The 21,074-nt window shown below is 47.6% G+C and overlaps 1 protein-coding gene across 2 annotated transcripts in view; it reads right to left on the bottom strand.

Annotated features, from left to right (window-relative positions):
- LOC138922904 (rho GTPase-activating protein 20-like) overlaps positions 1–21,074 on the bottom strand; it is a 97,059-nt gene that overhangs the window by 67,429 nt on the left and 8,556 nt on the right. For both annotated transcript variants that reach the window (XM_070259337.1, XM_070259336.1), the window contains exon 2: positions 6,951–7,226. The gene's annotated coding sequence lies outside the window, so the exon portion shown is untranslated. The remainder of the gene's footprint in view (positions 1–6,950; positions 7,227–21,074) is intronic.

Genomic DNA, 21,074 nt, shown 5'->3' with positions numbered 1-21,074 from the left:
CTGAGCATGGCCAAAGCTCCCAGGGAGGCAGACGCAGAGAGTAACTGAGTCACACAGGCTGACTGAGTCTGGAAACACAAACAGCCATTATGGTGGAGGGAGGGAAAGAGGGAGAGACATTTCCTCCATGTGGTTGGGAGGTAGTTTAGTGGGCTGGGGAATCAGGACTGTCCTGACCTGAGCAGTGCAGGAGGAAGGGGAGGAGAGTGGAATCCAGGCTGTAGTGCAGACGCCCCAGAGCTCTGCTGAGATGGAAATGCTGCAGGTCTCTCTCATCCTCCTCAATCCCCAGAGAATAGAGCCCTTCATACAAATTTGCTCCTCTTCTCCTGGCCAACCAAACACCTCCTCGGTTCATGTTTGCCTCTCCCACCACACACACAATGTCCTGAGATCATTATTTCTGGGAGGGGTAGACCTGGGCTGAGACTGGACTGAGAATCACCAGGAACCCCGAGACATCCAGCTCCTGGGCCCAGGGGGCAGTGAGCAGAGACCAGGGGACAGGTGTCTGGTTTCCCAGCTCTCAAAGATCCCTTGGCAGCAAGCCTACAGCGCCCCTGCTGCCCCAGGCCCAGGTCCATCATATCTGTGACCAGAGGACAGGTGACCCTGCCAGAGGCTCCTGCCTCCCCCACTGCTTTGATCACTGCCATTCCCTGAGGGCAGAGCGAGGCCCTCCTCAGGGGCAGCCTCCCACCTCATTTCAGTCTGTCGTTGTCTGCTTGGGCCTCCTCAGCAGGAATCAGAGACAGAATTCACCCCCTTTGCAAGGAGTCCTCAGGGGAAGGGGCCTCATATGCAAACCCTACATGAAGGAAAACATTCATTAGCTGAGAACAGGGACAGGTCAGCCATGAAGTCACTTCCCAGGCTGCTCAGGAATCCAGGTCCCTTTCCTCCTGCCTGACCCCTCACTAGATGTGCACAGAGGACACACGGGGGTGAGAGTTTCGAGGATGAAGGCGCACACTGGGTAGCTCCCTGGGGAATGAGGAGAAGCCCAGGGAGGAGAAGGGGAAGGGACTCCTGTGGCTGGAAGAGTCAGGAAACTCGAGGGTCCTTAGGAACTAAGGGACCAGAGAGGTCGGGAGAGAAGGGATGTGAGGAGCACTCCTGAGGAAAGATCTGGGAAAAAGTCCATGTCTTTTCTTCAGGAAGTCATCACAAATGACATTCTTTGAAGCATTTTCCTCAAACCTCTGAATCATTGTGAACAGAGCCTGGGCCCAGGGGAACGTGACATGTGTAGCTATTAGGATCAATCTTTCCTATTAGAGAGTTTTGAAAAGAATGTGGTTCATACTCAAGAACCAATGCTCTGGGCAGGGGTGGGGAGGTTAAAAACGAGAACGATTTATATGCTTTTATCTGGCAAAATGTCCACTCTACATGATTTTGCCAGAAAGATCACCTCCAGCCAAAAGTAAAACAAAAAAAACCAAAAACTTTTACCAAAATAACATAAAACAAAATAAGCAGATAATAAGATCAAATAATAAGATTTCTATAGCCAGAAAACTTTGAGAATTCTATGCACCAGACTCTTAGCTCACTTGAGTCTGGGGAGTTGTTAGGGGCAGAGAGCACATCCTGGCGGTCAGCTTGGTGTGCTCTCTGTGTGTTACAGTGGGGTTGCGTTATCTTGAGATATTAATACACCAAAATGTTTAAATGGATTAGTGAAAATCTAAAGTCATTATTTAATCAAGAGTAGTCAATGAATTTTCCTGGGGGAAAAAAGCTCTATTTTAATTTTGCATTTACAATGATACCACCTCTTGAAATATTATTTTCTCTGTAAGTTTTGTTATTTTTAAACAATTTTGATTAAATCACACAACAGGGACTTTATGAAATTTTCTTCATTATTGAGCAGAAATTAATTTTTACAAAATATTTGCACCTTGAGTTTTTTTGGCACTGCTTCCTTTCTGATGATGCAGAAATGTTCATTGTGAATTTTATTTTGCTTTTCCTTCCACTTCAATAAACAAGGATTTGCAGGTCTGCCTAGTCTCTCACACACAGGATGAGGCTGCCTGTGTCTCCTCTCCCCATGGATGCTCTCTCCCTGGTGGGGCCCCCTCAGCTCTCAGGCTCAGGGCAGAGAGAGGAGCACGGGCACAGCTGACTCTCTCCCAGTTCAGGCCCCATCCTGATCCAGTACTACTTGGCCTGTGTAGTGAGGAGCATGTCTTCAATAGCAAATGTTTACTGAACACCGATCTGGTGTTGAGTCTGGGGGTTGGCAGTGGAATTCTAGGCTGTGCTAGACAGCCTCATCCCTGCTCATAGAGCTGAACCTGAAGAAGAAACATGACGGTGGGAGGCATACAGGGGGTCTCCCTTCCTCACTTTCACCACTGGAGGCAGGAGACCAGAGCAGACACTGCTGCACTCATGGGTCTGTGGGGGATTGAAGGTTTGTGGGATCACAGGGGAGCAGGGAGTCAGAGACAACACGAGAGCTGAGAGGACATGGGCAGGACTTGAAGATTCCCTGGGTTTAGGTGAAGATGTAGAGAAGTCCAAAAAGTGGATACAAACAGAGGAAGACAGAGATAAATAACATGACCCCGGAGATATGGGCTACTAGGAAAAATCGGATTAGTTAGCAGGGCAAGTGCCTTAGGAATCCCAGATGCGGTTTGGTTTATCAGGTGAAGGGTCTTGCTCACTAGTTGAGCGTGACCTACTGGGAGTGGTGGAAAGGAAGACAGGGAGAGGCCATATGTCAGGAAGGTGAGAAGTGAAGAGTGGGTGAGAGAGTCAACAGAGAGAGGACAGATTCCCCTTTAGGAAAGATCGGACGGGAAGTGTAAGATGGAGGAATCTAAAGTCTAGCTGCCCTTCTCCATATTTTTCTTGTAAATGGAATCACGTTAATTTGTAGACTTTTACACAGAAGAGAAATCCAAAGCTCATAGATTTATTACCCTTGAAGACATTAACCAGTTTATTTCCAACGTAGAAAACTGGCTTCCTTGGCCCAGTCTTGGTAGAATAAATGTACTATATTTAGAAAATACTCTTTAAAATCTATTACTGTCTCACTAGTCTCCTCAATGAAATATAAGTTGAATAAATTTTTGACACATGTTCTTACTCCATATGTTTAACTTTTGGAAAATTTTCCCTGACAATTTAGGTTACTTACTGAGATCTCTGAGAGGATCCTTCTATCTAATCTATTGACCCTGTGGTGACTGAGGACTGGAATCTTTAAGGTCAGGAATCGCTTCTCTCGAGTCCTGAAGTGATTCCCAGGAACAACTAAAACTTTGATTTTCTGATGCTATATTTTTCTAAAACTCCACCCCCGACACACATGTTTGTGACAATGGGCTGAAGATGCTTGGTTGGGTTCATTAGCTGACTGGTGGAAAGGAAATGAGAACATAAGAGAGATGGTAGAATTTGGGAAAAATCAATGAGTCTAGGTCTGAGGACATTACATGATATGATTGGATAGACAAAGGACATTCCAGAAGGACCTTGACATGTAGAGTCCAGGTGGAGGAAAAACCAGGACAGTTCAACTGCGGCTCTTAATAGTTTTCTCTATGTCCTCGATGGGCAGAGTCACAGCAGAGGTAACATCAGGCTGAGTGCTCTCATTCCCTTGGAACTTTACTCTGTGACGTGGACACTCCCAGAAATGACACAGTGGTGGCCAAGGGAGCAGTTGCTGTGGTTTGGGAGCAAAAGGAACTTCCATGTGGAGCATGTGGACAGAGGTATTGGTTCATGTGATGGTCCCTGAGTCTGGTCCACATTGGAGAGAGTGAAGGCGGGGAGAGGTGTCCGGTGAGCTTTGGAAGATGCCACCATGGAGGTTTCTTGAGCCTTCTTTACCTTCTTACTAAACCTGGGAAGAAGAGGTCATCAAGAGAAAGCTTTTTTTTTTCTTCTTTCTTCCTCTCATGAGACTACCTAAATTTCAGATCAACACGTTGTGGATGGGAATGAATCTGTCTTGTCCCGGAATTGATCTCTTGTAGGAATATCGGAAAGGCCAGGGAGCCAAGCTGTGGCTTTATGATACGGGAACAGTCTGGCCTGTGTCCCCTTCCCAGATCCGAGTGTCCACAGTACATGCCCCAACCTGAACTGACAATGAGGGTGCAGGGAAGAGTGAGGAAATGTTAGAGACCTATTTGGTAAAACTTCTATCATTTTCTTCTCCTATTTGGACTCCAAGTCTCCCAGACATGCAGTTGGCCTAGGATTGACCACACGTGCTCCTGGATAGCCCTTGTGTTACCTAAACCAGTCAGACAATCCCCTTCCTGCTCACCATGGTGGAGCTGGGTGATGGTGTAAGTGAGCTCGTCCAGCCCTCCTGAAAGCTGATTTCCTGATCAGTGGAACAGGGAGGGCAAGTCTCTCTCCTTATGGACTGATTGTTGTGTGGATATGATGCCTGGGACTGCAGAGGCAAGTTTGGACCATGTGGGAAAACAGCCTGGAGACTCTCTATATACTCATGGAGGACGTAGAGACAATCACAGAGAATCCAGCAGCGTTCATCAGCCCTGCTTACAGTTGGTCCTTGTGAAATTTTGCCATTTGTCTTCCTGATACCACAATCCAAACTTTGTAGCCCACCCTGAATTTCTGGTTCTAAACAGACCAAAGTATCCCTCTGTCCCTCCTTCCTCGGAGAGAGTTCTCCAGACCAAAGACTGTTAAGCAGCCAGGTTGAAAGCCCCTGCAAGATGAGGTTCTCTCCTACGTGACGGGGGTCCCTGCACCTGGCTCAGGGCCACTTTAAACTCACTTTAGCTCATATGTGTTTAACAATTGAAGGGACTGATTGAACTTCTGGAAAATCATATCTTCTGAATGAACGGATTAACCTAGTGATAGCATGACATACATATCTTAGAAAAATCCTCTCACTATTTTCATTTGGTTCTAATGTAAAGCATTGCCTAAGTCCTTCCCCCCTCCTCATCTCTGCAGTGAAGGGCTGTCTTTCTCTAGGTGCATCCATCACATTTTGATTTCTAGTAGAGTTTTCTATATTTCTCCTACTAGACTGTGTTCATCCTGGGACCTAATGAGCCCATCCTAACACCTGCTTCCCAGCACATCCTTCCCCATCCCCCAGGGGATGACTGGGATCAGGATGTGTGGACACATCTGCCTTGACCCTGCCCAGTGGGAGAGCAGACCCCCTGCTCTGAGGCCTGGGGTTGCATCTGCAAATGAGTCTCAGCATCATCAGCCTGTCCATTCCTCTTGGCTCATTTTTCTCATCAACAGAATGACAGATGTAGCCAATTAGGGGTTATCTATTCATGATACATAAAAGAACTTTCTGGAAGCATGTAAACACAAACCTATTACAGAATCCCACTTATTGAGTTTAAAATTAAGTAATCTGGTGGAAATTGTGGTTTTCATCTTTTCCAAAGTGGAAGATTTCTAATATGGGGGCAGCATTGCGAACGAGGGGACTGAGTTCATCCTTCACATTCTATTCCTCCAACAACATGATAAAGTTTAACAGGCACAGGTGTAGTTTACATCAAATGTGAGATGAAAGTAAACTGGAGACGTGCATTCCTAGGACTTCTTGTGAACAGTCCCATTTGTCAGGAGCTGATCATGTCTCCTAAAAATATAAGGTTTAAATAATCCTGTCATAAATATATGGGGTCATCATGTTGTCTCAAGTAATCGACTCACATCCCGCACTGTTCCCAAGAGCCCAGCCTCGGTTCCTCTCTTTCCCATTTTCATTCTTCAGTCCCTCCTACCTTCAAGACATGGGGACCCTGACCTTTCTTCTCCATCCCACCTGCTCCTGCCCTCCTCCAGGGCTCCTAGTCTGACATCGTATCATCCACACCCCCACCTGGTCCCTGCCTTCACTCTCGCCTCCTCCTAGTTCACCTTCTATGCAGCACCTGGATTAAATACACTTAAATCGCATTCTGCTGTTTCCTTGTTCACCCCCCCAGTTCTCCCATCTCCACCAACCGCCATGCCTCTCCTCACTCTCCCAGGACATCTTTCTTTCAAAGCATGTTTTGTTTGTTTGTTCTCTCTCTTCCCCTGAGAGTGTCAGCTTCCTGAGCATGGGGACTTTCCCATATTTTCCACCTACTATCCTAAGCTCCTAACCAAAGTCTGACACATAATAGGTGTTCAATAAATTGTGTGGATGCACATCATCTGGACAGTCATCCTGAGTCAAACATAGCTGGACTCTGTGTCCTTGGTTCTTTTCTGACCCCTTGATATGGACTGAACTGTGTCCTTCAAAATCCTATGTTGAGACTCTAACCCCCAGTGTGACTGTCTTTGGATATAAGGCATTAAAGGAGGTAGTTAAGGTAAAAGAGTTCATGGGGGTTTCTCCTAAGCAAGTAGGGCTGGTGTCTTTCTGAAAAGAGGAAGAGAAACCAGGGGTAAGTACACAGAGAAAAAGCCATGTGAGGAGACAGTAAGAATGTACACATCTGTGGGCCAAGGAGGGTGGCCTCAGGAAAAACAAACCTGCCAGCACCTTGATCTTGGACTTCCAGCCCGCAGAACTGTGAGAAAATACCTTTCTTTGGATTAAGCCAACTCATCTATGTTTTTGCGCTGTGGCAGCCCTGCCAGACTAACACATTGCATGGATGCTGTGGCCAGCACAGCCTGCCCCCACATCCAGGAATGTCTGCTCGATTTGAGAAAATCAATAATGTGTTGAAACCAGACACAGGCAGCGGGGGAAGAATTGGAGAGGACGAGGACACAGTCTCTAAACAAAGCACCCTGGATTGAGTCATAGAAAGTTTGGGGCCAAAGAAACCAAGGAAGCAGCTGATGTGGCCGAGGAGTGGGGGCTGTGCAGGGAAGCCTCATGGCTGGGGGGGAAGCAGGTTTCTGTCTCACTTCCCCACATGCCTGGAGCACTGTGTGAGCACTCAGGCTGGCATCATAGCACTCACAGTAATAATCAGCGTCGTCCTCAGACTTGAGCCCAGTGATGGTCAGGGTGGCCGAGTTGCCAGACTTGGAGCCAGAGAATCATTCTGGGACCCCAGATGGCCGTTTGCTGTTATCATAGATGATGAGTTTGGGGGCCATTCCCGGGAGCTGTTGGTACCAGTGCACATCATAATCACCGATGTGGGAGCTGCTTCCAGTGCAGGAGATGGTGACCCTCTGGCCCAGGTTCCCAGACACTGAGGCCGGCTGAGTCAGCACAGACTGGGCCCAGGATCCTAGAAGAGGGAAAGACAGAGAGATGGTGATGCTGGGGTCTAGAAACAAGATGAGAAAGCAGGGTGACATGTATCTTCCCAGGGCCCCTTGTCCCCATAACTAGTCACCTGTGCAGAGAACAATGAGGGTGAGGAGACGGGTCCAGGCCATGGTGGAGGTCATCACCAATTCCCACCGTCTGTGGCCCCACAGCTGAAGCAGAGCTTCTCCCAGATCTCTCCCTTCCCCTCTTCATACTCTACCAGAGGGAGGGCCCACACATGCACATCAGACCCTCCCAGCTTTCTGATCTCTCACTGGGCCTTGGTTCAGGTCTCACTGCCTAACGATGGCCAGGGAGTGGGGAGTTCACATCTGTGATCCCTGAACAGAGGGCACCAGGCAGTGCCAGGGGGCTGGTCCCAGCTGTGATGAGCCACAAAAACCTCAGGAACGAGCACTGAGCACCCCCCGGTGTCCAGGCCATGATTCATCAGGTGTGACACAGTGACTAAAGCCAATTAGAAACAGCTCTGGTCCCCACTGCTCTGTCCACTCTCCCCTTGCCTTAGGGTCAGGCCAGGTGGCCCCTCATGTTGCCTCCCCACCACCCAAAGGCAGTCTTTATGCTCTGCTCAGCCTCCTCAGGGGTGAGCATGTTCGTGTGGCCGTTGGCTGTTCAGCGGTCAGGACTGAGGGGGTGTCTCTTATCAAACTCCTCTTAGATCAGGATCAAGAACAGAGCAGTGACCGGCCCCATGGAGGCAGGTCCCCTTCTGTGCAGGACCCAGATTCTTTCCTCGTATGTGATCCCTCTCTTGTTAGAGATTAAGCAGTGCATCTCCAACACTCAAAAACTTTGCTCCAAAGCTTCTATTCCTGCCGAAATATAAGGACTTTGATTTTTGCTATGCTCTGTGACCAATCCTTACCATTTACTGGTCTCCTCACTAGTGTATGAGTTGAATAAAATATTTTACACTGGTTCATTCTATACTTGTATGAAAGTCAGGTGTTTACCTTTTTGATTCAGGGTCACTCTGATCCCAACGCCCGAACATAGAAGTGGTAGGTGACTGGGATAGAGCACCTGTGACCTGGACCCCATGAGGTGGAGAATCTCAGCAATGACCCCTCACTGACCTCGTGGAGCATGTGCTTGGGGATGGGGGTAGAAGGGGCCAGGAATGGAGCATGCATCCAGAGATTCATGAGCTGACCCTCTGGGACTGGTCCTCACCTGAGGGACAGGGTAGATGGTGGAGAGGAACGCATGTGATGATTGGCACCAGCCACTACTGTGGTTTCTTGAACCTTAATCATCCTCTCACTCCCTCTAGAGAGAGGATGTCCTCATGAGGGATTTTTGCTTCTTTCTACTTCTCCTGAGAATATTGAATTTCAGATTGATGTCTCACTGATGGAAGTGGGTGTGGTTTCACCTGAGATTGATCCTTTGCAGACCATTAGAAAGGTCTGGGAGCCAGAAGCAGAGTTCTGTGAGACAGGAACCTGTGGCCTGTGTCCCCGGTTCAGCTCCCAGTGTCCACAGTGCTAGGATCAACATGAACTAATGATGGCGATGGAGGACAGAGTGATGTGCTTGGTGGGGACCACTTAGGCAAACATTTTGCCTTTTCTTGTCCTCTCTAGACCCCTAATTTCCTAACCATGTGGTGAGCATGTGATAAACCCCACTGCAGCTTCAGAAATAGGCCTTTAATTTCCCAAACCGATAAGAAAATCCCCTCCTGGGATGCCATGATGGAATCAGGGGAAATGGTCTAAGTGCTCTGGTCTGGACCTCATGACAACCAGGATTCCTGTTCAATACATCAGGGAGGGAAGTCTCTCTCATTCAAGAGGATTTGTTGTGTGGATGTGATACCTAGGACTGCAGGGACATTTTTGATCCATGTGATAAATCAGCCTGTGGACACAAGAGATAATGGAGAGAGAACATCTCAAGTGAATCTCAGAGAAGAAGGATCGAAGCTTATTGAGATTCCACACTTGACAACTAAAGAGAAAACTTTCCTGTGTCACCACTGAACACGGCATCCAGGACGCCAGTCTAATATTTGTAGCAAATCCACAACCCCCGAAAGGTCTCTGCCTTTACTCTCACCACCTACCCACTCATCTTCTTTGCAGCATCAGGACTTCATAAACTTAATCAGATTTCATATATTCCATGTCAAATCCTCTAATGCTTCCTATTCCCCATCTAGCCCAGCCAATTGTTGGTGCTTCCTAAATGGCGTGGATGGATGTACCCATGAACATACGGCTACCCTGCATCAAACACAGCTAGACTATGTGTCTCTGGTTTTTCCCTGACCCATCGTGGACTCTGGCCTCATGGCAGCCTGACCTTGACATTGAGTAATATCTGATGAATGTGAGACGATCAGATAATTTGTTGCTGCCAAGGATGGGCTTTGGGAGCATAAACTGAGAAGATGGGGCTACAAGCTGTACACCATGTTCCCTAGACTGGGTATGAGAACCTAGTTTTAGGCCAAACAAACTAAGGTATCAAAAAGCCTCACTTCAATGAGAAAACTCAATGCCCAAGTCTGCAAGAGCCAGTAGAGCATTCTCTGTGCCTGCTTTGCCCAGAACACTGCCCTCTCAGGACCTGTCCAACAGCACTTCTGCTGGTCTCAGATCCAGGGGCCAGTGCCTCTGACTCCACTCAACTCTCCTGGAGGATGTCCTGATTTTGCTCACAGATCATTGTGATGTCACTACCCAGAATAGCAAAACAAGTAGGCCATTTCATGGGATTTGAGTCTGAGACATTAATTGCCTGTAGATAACCAATGATCTCCAGATGGATAAATACGGGATGCATCACACAGTCCTCACGGCGCCAGATATTTCAGGTTTACCCAACATTTTACTTTGCTTCTGCCATATGTCTGGAGCATCTTAAACCAAGTTCAAGGCCTAAGACTCTACAGTGTACTCTGTTGGTTCATACTGGTGAGAAATCTGTCTGGGATACCCTGACAGGCTGATTTATGTTGTTGTTGTCACCATTATTGTTGCTGTTGTTGTTGTGAGGGACTCCTGTTAGACCCCCCCAACCCCACTGCACAAGTGCTGGTCATGCCTTCTCCAGTGGCCACTGGAACACGGCGCTGTTGGAGAAAGGCGCCCTCCCTCCTGCTGATCACTCTGGGCTCATTTGCCCTTAATGGCTGTTCTGGAGATTTATTCTTTCTTCTTTTGAATCTGTGATAGATTTCTGGTAGTTTTCCCTATTTTAGTCAAGTTTTGTCAATGTTTTTAGTCTGAAGATTGATAAGTAAACCATTACTATGTGCATCTCTCTTTTTTGAGGTCCGCCCTCTCTCCTTGACTTAGTGGCATCCAAGATCTGTCACACAACTCACACTGGGCCCTGACCAGGTTTACTTGGTAGCTGCTCCATATGCTGATGTGATTAATGAACAGGGCTGTCTGTAAATTGTTTTGTAATATCAGGGCTCTCTGTGATAAGGAGGGTTGGGTCATAGGCTCTAGATCCCAATGACCTGAGATGCTTTCAAACATCTCCCCCTCCAAAATAAAATAAACACACAAAAAATCTGTAGCTGTAAAACCGGTAAGATTTGTGGGATTAAACTTGGGAAAGTAAGGAGGTGATGGGTGTGAGAACTCAGGGCATGATCAGCAAAGCCTGGGCCAGGCTCATGGGACATGTAGGGGACTGAGCAGAGGAGGACCTGGGTCTCCTGGCTCTTGCTGGCTGACTTCTCTTCTCCATGCATGCATGAGGCAGGGAGGTGCTTGTATAGGTTCTGGCGACAAAATGATTTGCTTGCATTGGAAAACCAGTAATAAAATGGGTTTGTTTTTTTTTTTTTGCATCCATACAGGTGGACTGACTAGAAAGCATCAGTCCCTCTGGTTTTAGTAGCACAAGTGACAGCAGAAGCCAAAACCTGGGCTGGTGTTGCCTCCAGGCAGGGACAGAGGAGAGTTAGGTCAGATCGGGGAGTGGATCTCACTCCCCACGGACTAGGATTGGCATCAAGGTTGCATGCAGCTGTTTGACAGTGACAATCAGCCTCATCCTCTGGCTGGAGCCTGCAGTAGTCAAGGAGGTTATCTTTACGGACCTGGATCTGGAGATTGGTCTGGAACCCCTGCTGTCCCAGGACACACACTTAGGGGCTCTTTCTGGGAATCCTTGATGCTGATTTCCATTGTAACCTATGTTTCTGTTGATTCCCTTAAAGGAGACAGTTTGGGTCCTTCTAAAGAGCTTCCTGGGTTGGATTGACTTCATGCACATATCAGGGAGTTTCTGCTCGCTCATATTCCACTGTCATTCTCTTACACTTTGTCTAATTGGAAAGGTCCACTGAGATACAAGAGGAGAGAAGGACTCAAGTGTGTACCTGTAGGCTCCAGATCACACACCGGAGGGAGTCCCATGTGCCCTGAGGGGGATCGGCGGTAGGAAAGTCACAACTGTGGGACATGCTTCACCCAGCTTCCATGCTGCAGGCTCACCATTTTAGTCTCCCCTTCTTGCTGACATCACAACCGTAGGTCCAGGCACCCAGCAAGTGTGTCAGGCCAGCTCTGTGCCTGGAATTCCTCCTGGGATGTTTCTCACAACATCTTACATCTTAATCTTTTGTGCTTGAACACAGTGAGCCTCAGCCAGATCTGAGCACAAGAGCCTGGGAGGGAGGGAAGGTCTCCACTCTGACCCCTCACAGAGCAGAGTCCCTGCTGTGGAGGACTGTGTATCTGCTGGATGGACCCTGGGTTCCCACAAGAAGAAATCTAGCAAAGGCTAATTTCCCATCTTTCATGACAAACAGCCCAGCTACAAAGGCTCTCATTTTATCACACATGGGTCACCAGGCAAAGATGCAGTGTCATCATGAGATTTGTATTTTGTTTGGTTTGGTTTTCATTTTGGTGTTTGTTTACCTGAGATTGCAGGTATATTGACTGGAAAATTGGGAAGACAGCCGATGTGAACCAGAAGCTACTTCCAGGCACAGCTACTGCGTCTACAAGTTACTGTAAAATTGCAGAAGCGTCTATTCCAAGTGCCTGAGTGGGCTGAGGTATTTGTCCCAATTTCCCATCTGCCTGTGTCACTGTGAGAAGCCCTATTGTGCACAATCACACAGTAATAATCAGCCTCATCCTCTGGCTGCTGCCCAGAGATGAGCCGAATCCTTGCGTTGGCCGAGGCATCTTTGGATCCAGAGAAGCAGCTGGGGACCTGAAGCCTGGTTCTTCTCTGAATCCGTGTGGTAGTAGAGGAGATGCTGGGAAGGGAACCGTGCATTCTGCTGGTACCCACGCTGCTTTGAGCAAAAATTCTCCCTGAGCCGCTCTGTAGGGACCACAGGCCAGTCCCACATCACCCCCTGCTGGTCATATGTGGAAAAATGAAAAATGCCGAAAATGCAAGAGATAATGTCTGTGAAAAATAGGTAAAATACGTGCTTTTCTAGGAAGGATCAAAATTGGCTCTACTGGAAATAAAACAAGTAAGCTTACCTATTTTAATACAGAAATACAAAATGTTATGGACCCACTCCACAGAATGACTGAACAGACAGATATTCTCACATGGAAGCTCTAAAAACATCAGAGACCAGAGAGTTCCAATCTACTTGCTCTATTTTTAAATAACACTTAAAAGGATGGAAAACTTACCAGTTCTTTTAGAGATCAGTTATATCAGTTATAATGCATGTTACAGTTAAATTACAGAAAAATAAAAATGGCAGACGAACAACATTAGATATTACACAAATGTTCTAAATAGAATATTAACGAAGAGAGCTCAATACTAGATTAATGAATTGATGAATTATTACCAAGTGTCATTGATTCCAATGATGCAAGTTGTATGCAATAGTAAGAAATATTTTAATATAACACACAATACAAATATAGATAGATAGATATGATCATACAGTCTCAAATGATACTGGAAGGGATTTTGACCAAATTTAGCACCAATTCCTAATAAAAGCCACATAAAACTAAAAGCCACAAACAGAAACATTTATAATACGGCCAGACACACTCTCTCACACACGTATAATGAAATCCTAGTGGCAGCATCTTAGTCAATGGAGTGGTAAAGGGCAGCATTTCCAAAAAGATCAGCAATAGGCAAAGGTGATTCCCTTTGCCCATGTACCTCCATTAATATTCCACAGTATTCTGCAAGAATGAGAAAATCCAATTAAAGTAATGATATCAATGGTTTGGACATAGAATTCATGGGAACAAAGAAGTAGACATTCTTAATGATCCAAATGAATGTTGTGGCCTTAGATACTCTGGTCCCGGTGAAGAAGTGACAGCAGAGATCACCCCAGTGAGTGACTAGTCACTAACACTCACTACTACTGGTAACAGGTAGTGACAGAGGCATGTGAGTGGAACAGGGGGAGCAAAGGGGAGGTCTTGGTGCACCTGCCCAGCAGTGAAGAGCATCTTGTAAGATATTAGGCAGTCATCTGAGGTCTGGGGTAATCATCTGCATCCCACTCACACTGCATCCCAAGTAACATCAGTCATCACACTTATGGGGCTTCTGTCTCAGAGCCAGAATAAGCCACATGCAGACTTCCAGGGCAGAAAGTGTGGACTTTCTGCCCAAGTGACCAACACACTGAGACAGGCGTTGTGAGTCTGGTGTCACAGCACCTGCTCCATGTGGAACCAAGGAGAAGGCAGGTCCTGTGCGTAAAATCTTGTAAAGGTCCCCTACCAGAAGCTGGAAGAACAAGACTTCCGGGTTTGGTTGAGGCGCCACTGAGCTCTGTCTCCTGAGGGTCCACTGTGCGGACTCCGCCCACAAGTTGTATCTTGTCTTCTGCACAGTCTTCCCAGGAGCCCACTTCCTCCTTGGAAGTGCACTGGGGCTCCTAATGGTCTGTCAGCCCCACCTTGTTCAAGACTCCCTGAGGAAAAAGGAGGCGATGACCTACATTGGAAGCCATCAGTTAGGAAGCCAAAACCAGGAGCTCACAGGGTCACGGGAAGCCTCACGGGTGAAGGCAAGTCCCACATCAGTGAGGACACAGGTCGCCCAACTGCCCTGGAGCCCACTGAGTGGTTGAACATCTGTCTGACCCAACACCTGCCTCTCCTAAGTCTGAGGACACTCCATTGCTGCCCCTGCTGGTGACTGCCCATCCCGCAGCTGCTGTGACATCCCTAAGCACACCACGCAGAGTGTTCGATTTTACAGCAGTCTTCCCCAACGTTACTCCCAAGAGAGTGGAATGAGAAAGGCCTTCTAGGATTACATGGGGACAGTGATGCTCTCACACCTGCACTTCTATTTTCATGAAAAACTATAATTATTTTCAAACTGTCAGTCTCTGTCCATTCCACCCTAGAGCTCCAACTTTGCCTGCTGTGGCAGACACTGACCTCGGTGTGTGAGAGGACAGTGAAAGGGCGCAACAGGAACACACCTATGCTGACACGGCCCTGTGTGCATGTGGGTTGTGCACATGGCTCTGTGTTTTCTTGTGGGTTGTGCACATGGCTCTGTGTGCATGTGGGGTGTGCCCTGGGATATTGGGACAAAGGAGCCTGGACAAAGCTGTGATATGTAAGCTGGGATCTGTGGGATGAGTCAAGTGATCACCCTGGGAAAGACTGGAAGAGCCTTCAAATCAGAGGTCAGGTCATGTACCGAGGTCAGGAAAAGAGGGGAGGCTGGTTGCTGGTGACGCTGGTGGATGGCCACTTGAGGTCGGAGAGATGGACCCTCTAAGCAGGGGAAGCCAGCACCTCCAAATGGAATAGAAAAGACAAATCTCGAAAAATTAATATTCTCTTACTTAAACCTTGAAATCCTTTATTACACATTTTTAAGGTGTATGAATGTGCATTTTCATATAGCCACAAATGCATTCACAATGATGTTGCCTATACATTTGTTAATCATGCAGATGAAATTTTCACTTATTGTATTATTTTTAATACTCCTGAATAGGCCACACAATTGTCAGCTGGAACCCAGTCACTGTCCTTTCCTTGGCAGTGAATGCTGCTCTGGGAGGTCCCCATGCGCTGGGTGAGCCTGGGGAGCTCAGGGTTTGTGTCTCCTTCCCCACTGGCCTGGGGCCCCATGTGCGCACTGAGGCTGCTGTCCCACACGGAGCAGTAATAATCAGCCTCGTTCCAGGCTGGAGCCCAGAGATGCTCAGGGGGCCACACTGCCTCACCTGGAGCCAGAGAATCTCTCGGAGACCCCAGAGGCCCAGATGTTATTCCTGCTGGTCAGGAGTGTGGGGACATGGTCTTGGGGTTGCTGCTGCAGCCACGCTGCCCCCTCATGGCCGACATTTTTGCTCTTTCCAGTGCAGGTGAGTGTGGCCGTCTGTCCTGGGGACTTGGTCACTGAGGGCGGCTGAGTCAGCCCTGCCTGGGCCACAGACACCGTAGGGCACAGAGAGGAGTGTGAGGGCAGGATCCCAGCTCACTGTGAAGGAGGGTGGGGGTGTGGGGCAGAGCTGGGGGTGGATCTCCATCCCGAGGGTAAGACACTCTCATCTGTGTGGGGAGTGAGGAGGTGAGGAGGAGAGGAGCCCAGGGCACGGGAGAGACCCAGACTCTGAGCCCTAGAGCTGTGCTGTGGAGATGGAGCTGCCCTAAGTCTCTCTGGATCTCCTGAAACTTTCATCGGGGGTGGAGTGGATACACTCAAATCAGCCCTTGCTCTCTGTCTGCCTCTGGCCTCCCTGCCCTGGTCCTCACAGGGAGATGGAAGTAGAGGAGGGATGAGCTGACCCAGGGGGTGGAGGCCCTGGCTCTTGATGACCCTGGGTCCTGGAGGTCAGCACAGCCCAGTGAGCACACTGATGGCTGAACCCCTGGAGCCCTGGGTGGCTTCCCAGCTGGGAGGGGCCATCTCAGGATTGTCCCACACTGTCCCACATGCCCTCAGACCCCACCCCACCCGGCCTCTCTGACACACCTGGGCCCTCCGGTTAGAGGAGGACTGTTGTCCCGATGCTCTTCATGAAGCTGCTCCTGGTGTCAGAGAGGGACCTGGGCAGCTGGGATTCTAGACACCGGGGGTGTGGGTTGAGGGATGTCCCTGTCACTACAAAGAGGCCACAGCAGCTTGCCTTTCAGCTGCATCAGCAGAGTATGCACAGAATTTTATTAGATCATCGATTATAAGTCCAAAAATGGAGAATATTTTCTCTTTCAGTTTTTCATGAGAATTAGATCCCAACAATTTAATACACTTATTTTCCTAACACCAGGAGCTTGGGATCGTGTGAGATCCGTGTTGGCTCCAGTGCAGTCTCTAGGTCCTTCTTGTTTCTGACATGACTGGAGTCCGCCTCCCTCTGTCCCCATCACTGTCTCTCTGGAGAGACTGGGTGCCCTGGAAAAGGAGCTCCTGCCTGTGTGGACATGAGCAGGCAGAGGGTGCATCGATGGGAATGGCTCAGTCTACAGGGGATCAGAGGAACGGACATGCTCAGATCGACAGACCCATGTAGGGGGCTCAGACCCTCAGATGCTGGTGACAGAGGTGACGTCAATCACAGAGGAGTGAAGGTGTGATCAGGGGCCCCAGGGGGGTGGTTTATGTCTCACTTCCTCGTGGGCACACAGCACTGAGTACACTGAGGTCTCTGTCATATGTGTGACAGTAACAATCACCTCATCCTCAGGCTGGAGCCCACAGATGGTCAAAGAGACCATGTTGCCTGACTTGGAGACAGAGAATCATCTGGAATCTCTCAGGGCCTGGTACTTCCAAGAGTCAGAGTTTTGGGGCAGCACCACTGACAGCTGGAACCAACACACACTATGGGATCCAATGTTGCTGTTCCTGGAGCAGGAGATGGTGACCTCCTGGTCCAGGGTCCCTGACACCGAGGATGGCTGGGTCAGCAAAGACCGTGCCCAGGACCCTGAAATGAGGGACACAGAGTCACAGAGGTGGAGAGTCAGGGCCCTTCCCACACCCCAGGCTGGACACCAAGGGGAAGGAAACGTCCCTGTATCCTCCTAGGGACCTGACCTGACCCCAGAGTCCAGTCACCTGTGAGTGAGTGAGGAGGGTGAGGAGAGGGGTCTGGACCATGACAGAGACACCCCAGAGCTCTCTCTCCCTCCCCCAGATGACACAGGGCTGCCCAATTATCTATCCCTCATCCCTTCCCTCACTCTGATGGGAGCAAGAGCCCTTCATCCAAATTGTTTCCCCTTCTCCTCCCCTCACCTCTCCCAGCCTGTCTGTGAACCAAGATTCAATCCCCTTTGCCTTGGAGTTTATCATTGGATGACATGGAGCTGGTAACTTATGATATGGGCTCTTCTGGGACCTTGGGAGGAAGGATCTGCTGGGGCCCAGGGGTCACTGAGCAGAGGGCACCAGCTAAGCAGCCAGGTGCTTGGGTCACAGCTCTATCTCATCGCATGTGGTTCAGACACATGCCCACCGTGCCCCCTGCTGGCCCTGGTGTGCTTTGCACCATGTCAGAATACACTGTCAGCATCCCAACTGCAGGAGGGCAGGGCCTCCCTAAGCATTGCCTTTTCCACAGTCCCCTCCTCATAAAGGGGTGGGACCCTCACCCAGGCCTTCACTGGGCTGCAACCTCCTCCCCACACTGACTCCTCAGTGTCATAGAGAGGCCTCCTCACATGGTGAGCTCTCTGATGCCCCTTCAGTTGTTACACAGTGGAGCGCAGGGCCCTGAGAACTGGCCCCAGAGGGACAATTTGTGCTGCTTTCTCACAGCAGAAGGACAAAGGCCCTGAGACCAGCCACGTCTCACTGTTTGGGAAGGTGGAGGCACTCCCCCTCTCTCTGACCCCACTTTCCACTGAGGCAGGTGCAGGCCCCTCGACCCTCCCCCTTCATGCCTCTCATGTCCCCCCTGGTGGGGATGGGGGTCCATCAACAGGAACAAGGCAGGGAGGTATTGAGAAGAGGCTGTTCTTCATCCTCAGAAGGACAGAGGTCGGCTGCTCTGGGACCCACCTCTCAGCACAGCTGTCCAGGATGACGCTGGGGCTGCAGCCCTGGGACCTAAGGGGATGGGGCTCCATGAAGAGGGCAGCGTCCCCAGGGTGAAACCGAGACCCTTGTAGGAGGGAGAGACTGAGGAGTGAAGGGGGCTTAAGGATTGAGACCCCAGGAGACAAGGAAAGCAGACTTTGAGTGACTGAGCCATGGCTGAGTGACAGGAGAAGGGAGGTTTCACACCATCCTCTGGCCCACAGGGACCCTCACATCAGAAGATGACAATGACCACACATTAGAGCGGATGGAGCTGAGGTGATGGGCTACTTTGAGCAGGGGTCATGCTAGAGGTCCGGGGACCTGCACAGCTGCCTCTATTTATCCCCACCAGGCACCTTCTTAAGGAAACATTCAGAAAGGTGTATTTTGCCTACTCTTTTCCTTTTATTTCTTTCTCTCTCCCTTCCACACACACACACACACACACACACACACAAATATAGGTAGAAATGTGTCGTGAATCAGCCATGATGGGCATTCGTACTGAAGAATTTCGTACTATGAAAGAGACCAACTTTGCTTTAAACTTGGCTACTCTCTCACTTTTGTCCTAAAATTTTTACCTGTTCTGTGTATTTTGTGTATCATCACTTCTCTTCCTATGTATAGTTTTCGTTAAAAAATAATAAATGTGTGTGATTGAGCATCAATTTATTAACTAGAACACAGCTTTAATCTTACTCTTTTTTGTATCTAAAATACTCCATTTACAAAGTAATTATGTAATTTTTTACCCAACCTGTTCACTCTAACAGAACTGTACTAGTGAAAATATTGTGATATTTCTTTACTAATTTCTCAGTGAATAATTTAGCCTTTCACAGTGACAATGAACACAAATTTCTCAGTGAATTCATAGAGATAGGAAGTTCACTAAATACATAGTCTCCGTTGCATAGAGAGAAAAAGTAGGTAATATATAGAGATGACTAGAGAAGAATTTACATAATTTGATAACTCAGATAAATATGGCTTTTCAAATGGAATTTCCAATGATTCTATTTCCAAATGTGTGGAGGTATAATTAACAAGTAAATATTGTATTATATTTAAGGTGTGAAATGTGGTGATTTAATACATATGTACACACACATTTTCAAATGATTACCACAATAAGTTAATTAACACATCCATCACCTTTTTGTATTTGGTGAGAATACTTAAGATCTACTCTCTTAACAAGTTTAAAGTGTTCAACAATGTATTATTAACTATAGTCACCATGCTATATATTAGAGCCTCAGAAATTATTCATCTCTTTTTTTTTTGAGGAAGATTATCCCTGAGCTAACATCTGCTGCCAATCCTCCTCTTTTTGCGGAGGAAGATTGGCCCTGAGCTAACATCCGTGCCCATCTTCCTCTACTTTATATGTAGAAGGCCTGCCATAGCACGGCTTGACAAGTGATGCGTAGGTCCGTGCCTGGGATCCGAAACAGCAAACCCTGGGACACTGAAGTGGAGTGCACGAACTTAAATGCTGTGCCACTGGGCCAGCCCCAGCAATTATTCATATTAATACTGAAAATGTATACCATTTGCTACTTTTCATTTAAATAGGAACAAATTTTATGTTCTTTGTCCTAGAAATGTCAGGTGACATCTCAGAAAGGGTAGAAATGGGTGGGTTGGTATTTCAAATAAAAAAAAATGTACTGTATTTATTTCCATCACGTCAGCTTTTAGGCCTCTCACTCTGAAATTTTCACTCTCCACTATAGTTGGGGTGCAGGTCTTTTTCCTACATATAGCTCGTTTCCAGAAACAGAGAACAATTATTGTGACACTCTATTCAATTTTTCAAACTATTTACTCTTCAATGATACACTACAAGATATAAAAACACACTTATATAGAGAACACCAGGTGGGCACCACAGTGTGGGGCATATGTTCACTCTGATAATCCTATGATGACCCATCTCAGTGGTTCTGTGCTGATGGACACCTTGTCCTCCATTTTGTCACTCTGTCAGTGGGGAGGTCAGATTTGATTGCAGGTGAACAGTTCTTAGCTTTATACCAAGAGTCCTCCAAGATGGGAAACCAGCACTGCTGCTCTAGAAGTATGTTCACAAGGATTCTGTGAATGTGGTGACAACAAATGGGCTGTCTAACTCTTCTCAGAATATTTGACACTACTTTTCATGTCCCCTTCTCCAATACATTATGCAGAGTTATAAATGCATCTTATAATTTTCTTTTATTCCTCAGTTTATATTTTTGAAACTTCATTCAAATTGGTTGTGTTAAGTTGTGTATCCATTTAGAAAAATGTACACTTTCCTAATTCCAATCTTGAACACTCTCCTCCAGAGAATATAAAGAGTGAGAACACACCCAGCCCAAAATCCCTGAATTCAACACACAGAGGAGCTGGAGCCAAGAGTCAGGTGCTGTATTTCCTGGGGAAGAGTGACAGGCAGGGTTCCCACTGTAGGGGAGGATGACAATTCCTCTACCCTCTACGTCCTTCTGGTTAGTCTAAGAATTAAGTTGACATGAGACAGGATAACAGGAGAAAAATCAAAGTACAATAACATGTACACATGAAATAAATGCAGGAAAACCGAGTAACTCACCAAAATGGCCAAAGCCAGCACCTTAAATACCATCTTCAATGAAATAAGATGTAGATAAAGAAAACACAAACCAATAAACAAAACAACACAAAAATATCCCTAATAAATATTTACACAAAAGTCCAACCTCCCCCCAAAAAAATATACCAGCAAACCAAATTCAACTGTACCTTAAAAAATTTACACATTATGAACAAGTAAGATATTTGCTAGAATGCAAGGATG

Source organism: Equus caballus, unplaced genomic scaffold, assembly GCF_041296265.1.
Source record: "Equus caballus isolate H_3958 breed thoroughbred unplaced genomic scaffold, TB-T2T haplotype1-0000016, whole genome shotgun sequence".
Taxonomy (NCBI): domain Eukaryota; kingdom Metazoa; phylum Chordata; class Mammalia; order Perissodactyla; family Equidae; genus Equus; species Equus caballus.
Note: the sequence above shows the minus strand (reverse complement) of the source record. Positions and strands in the feature narration are given on the sequence as shown.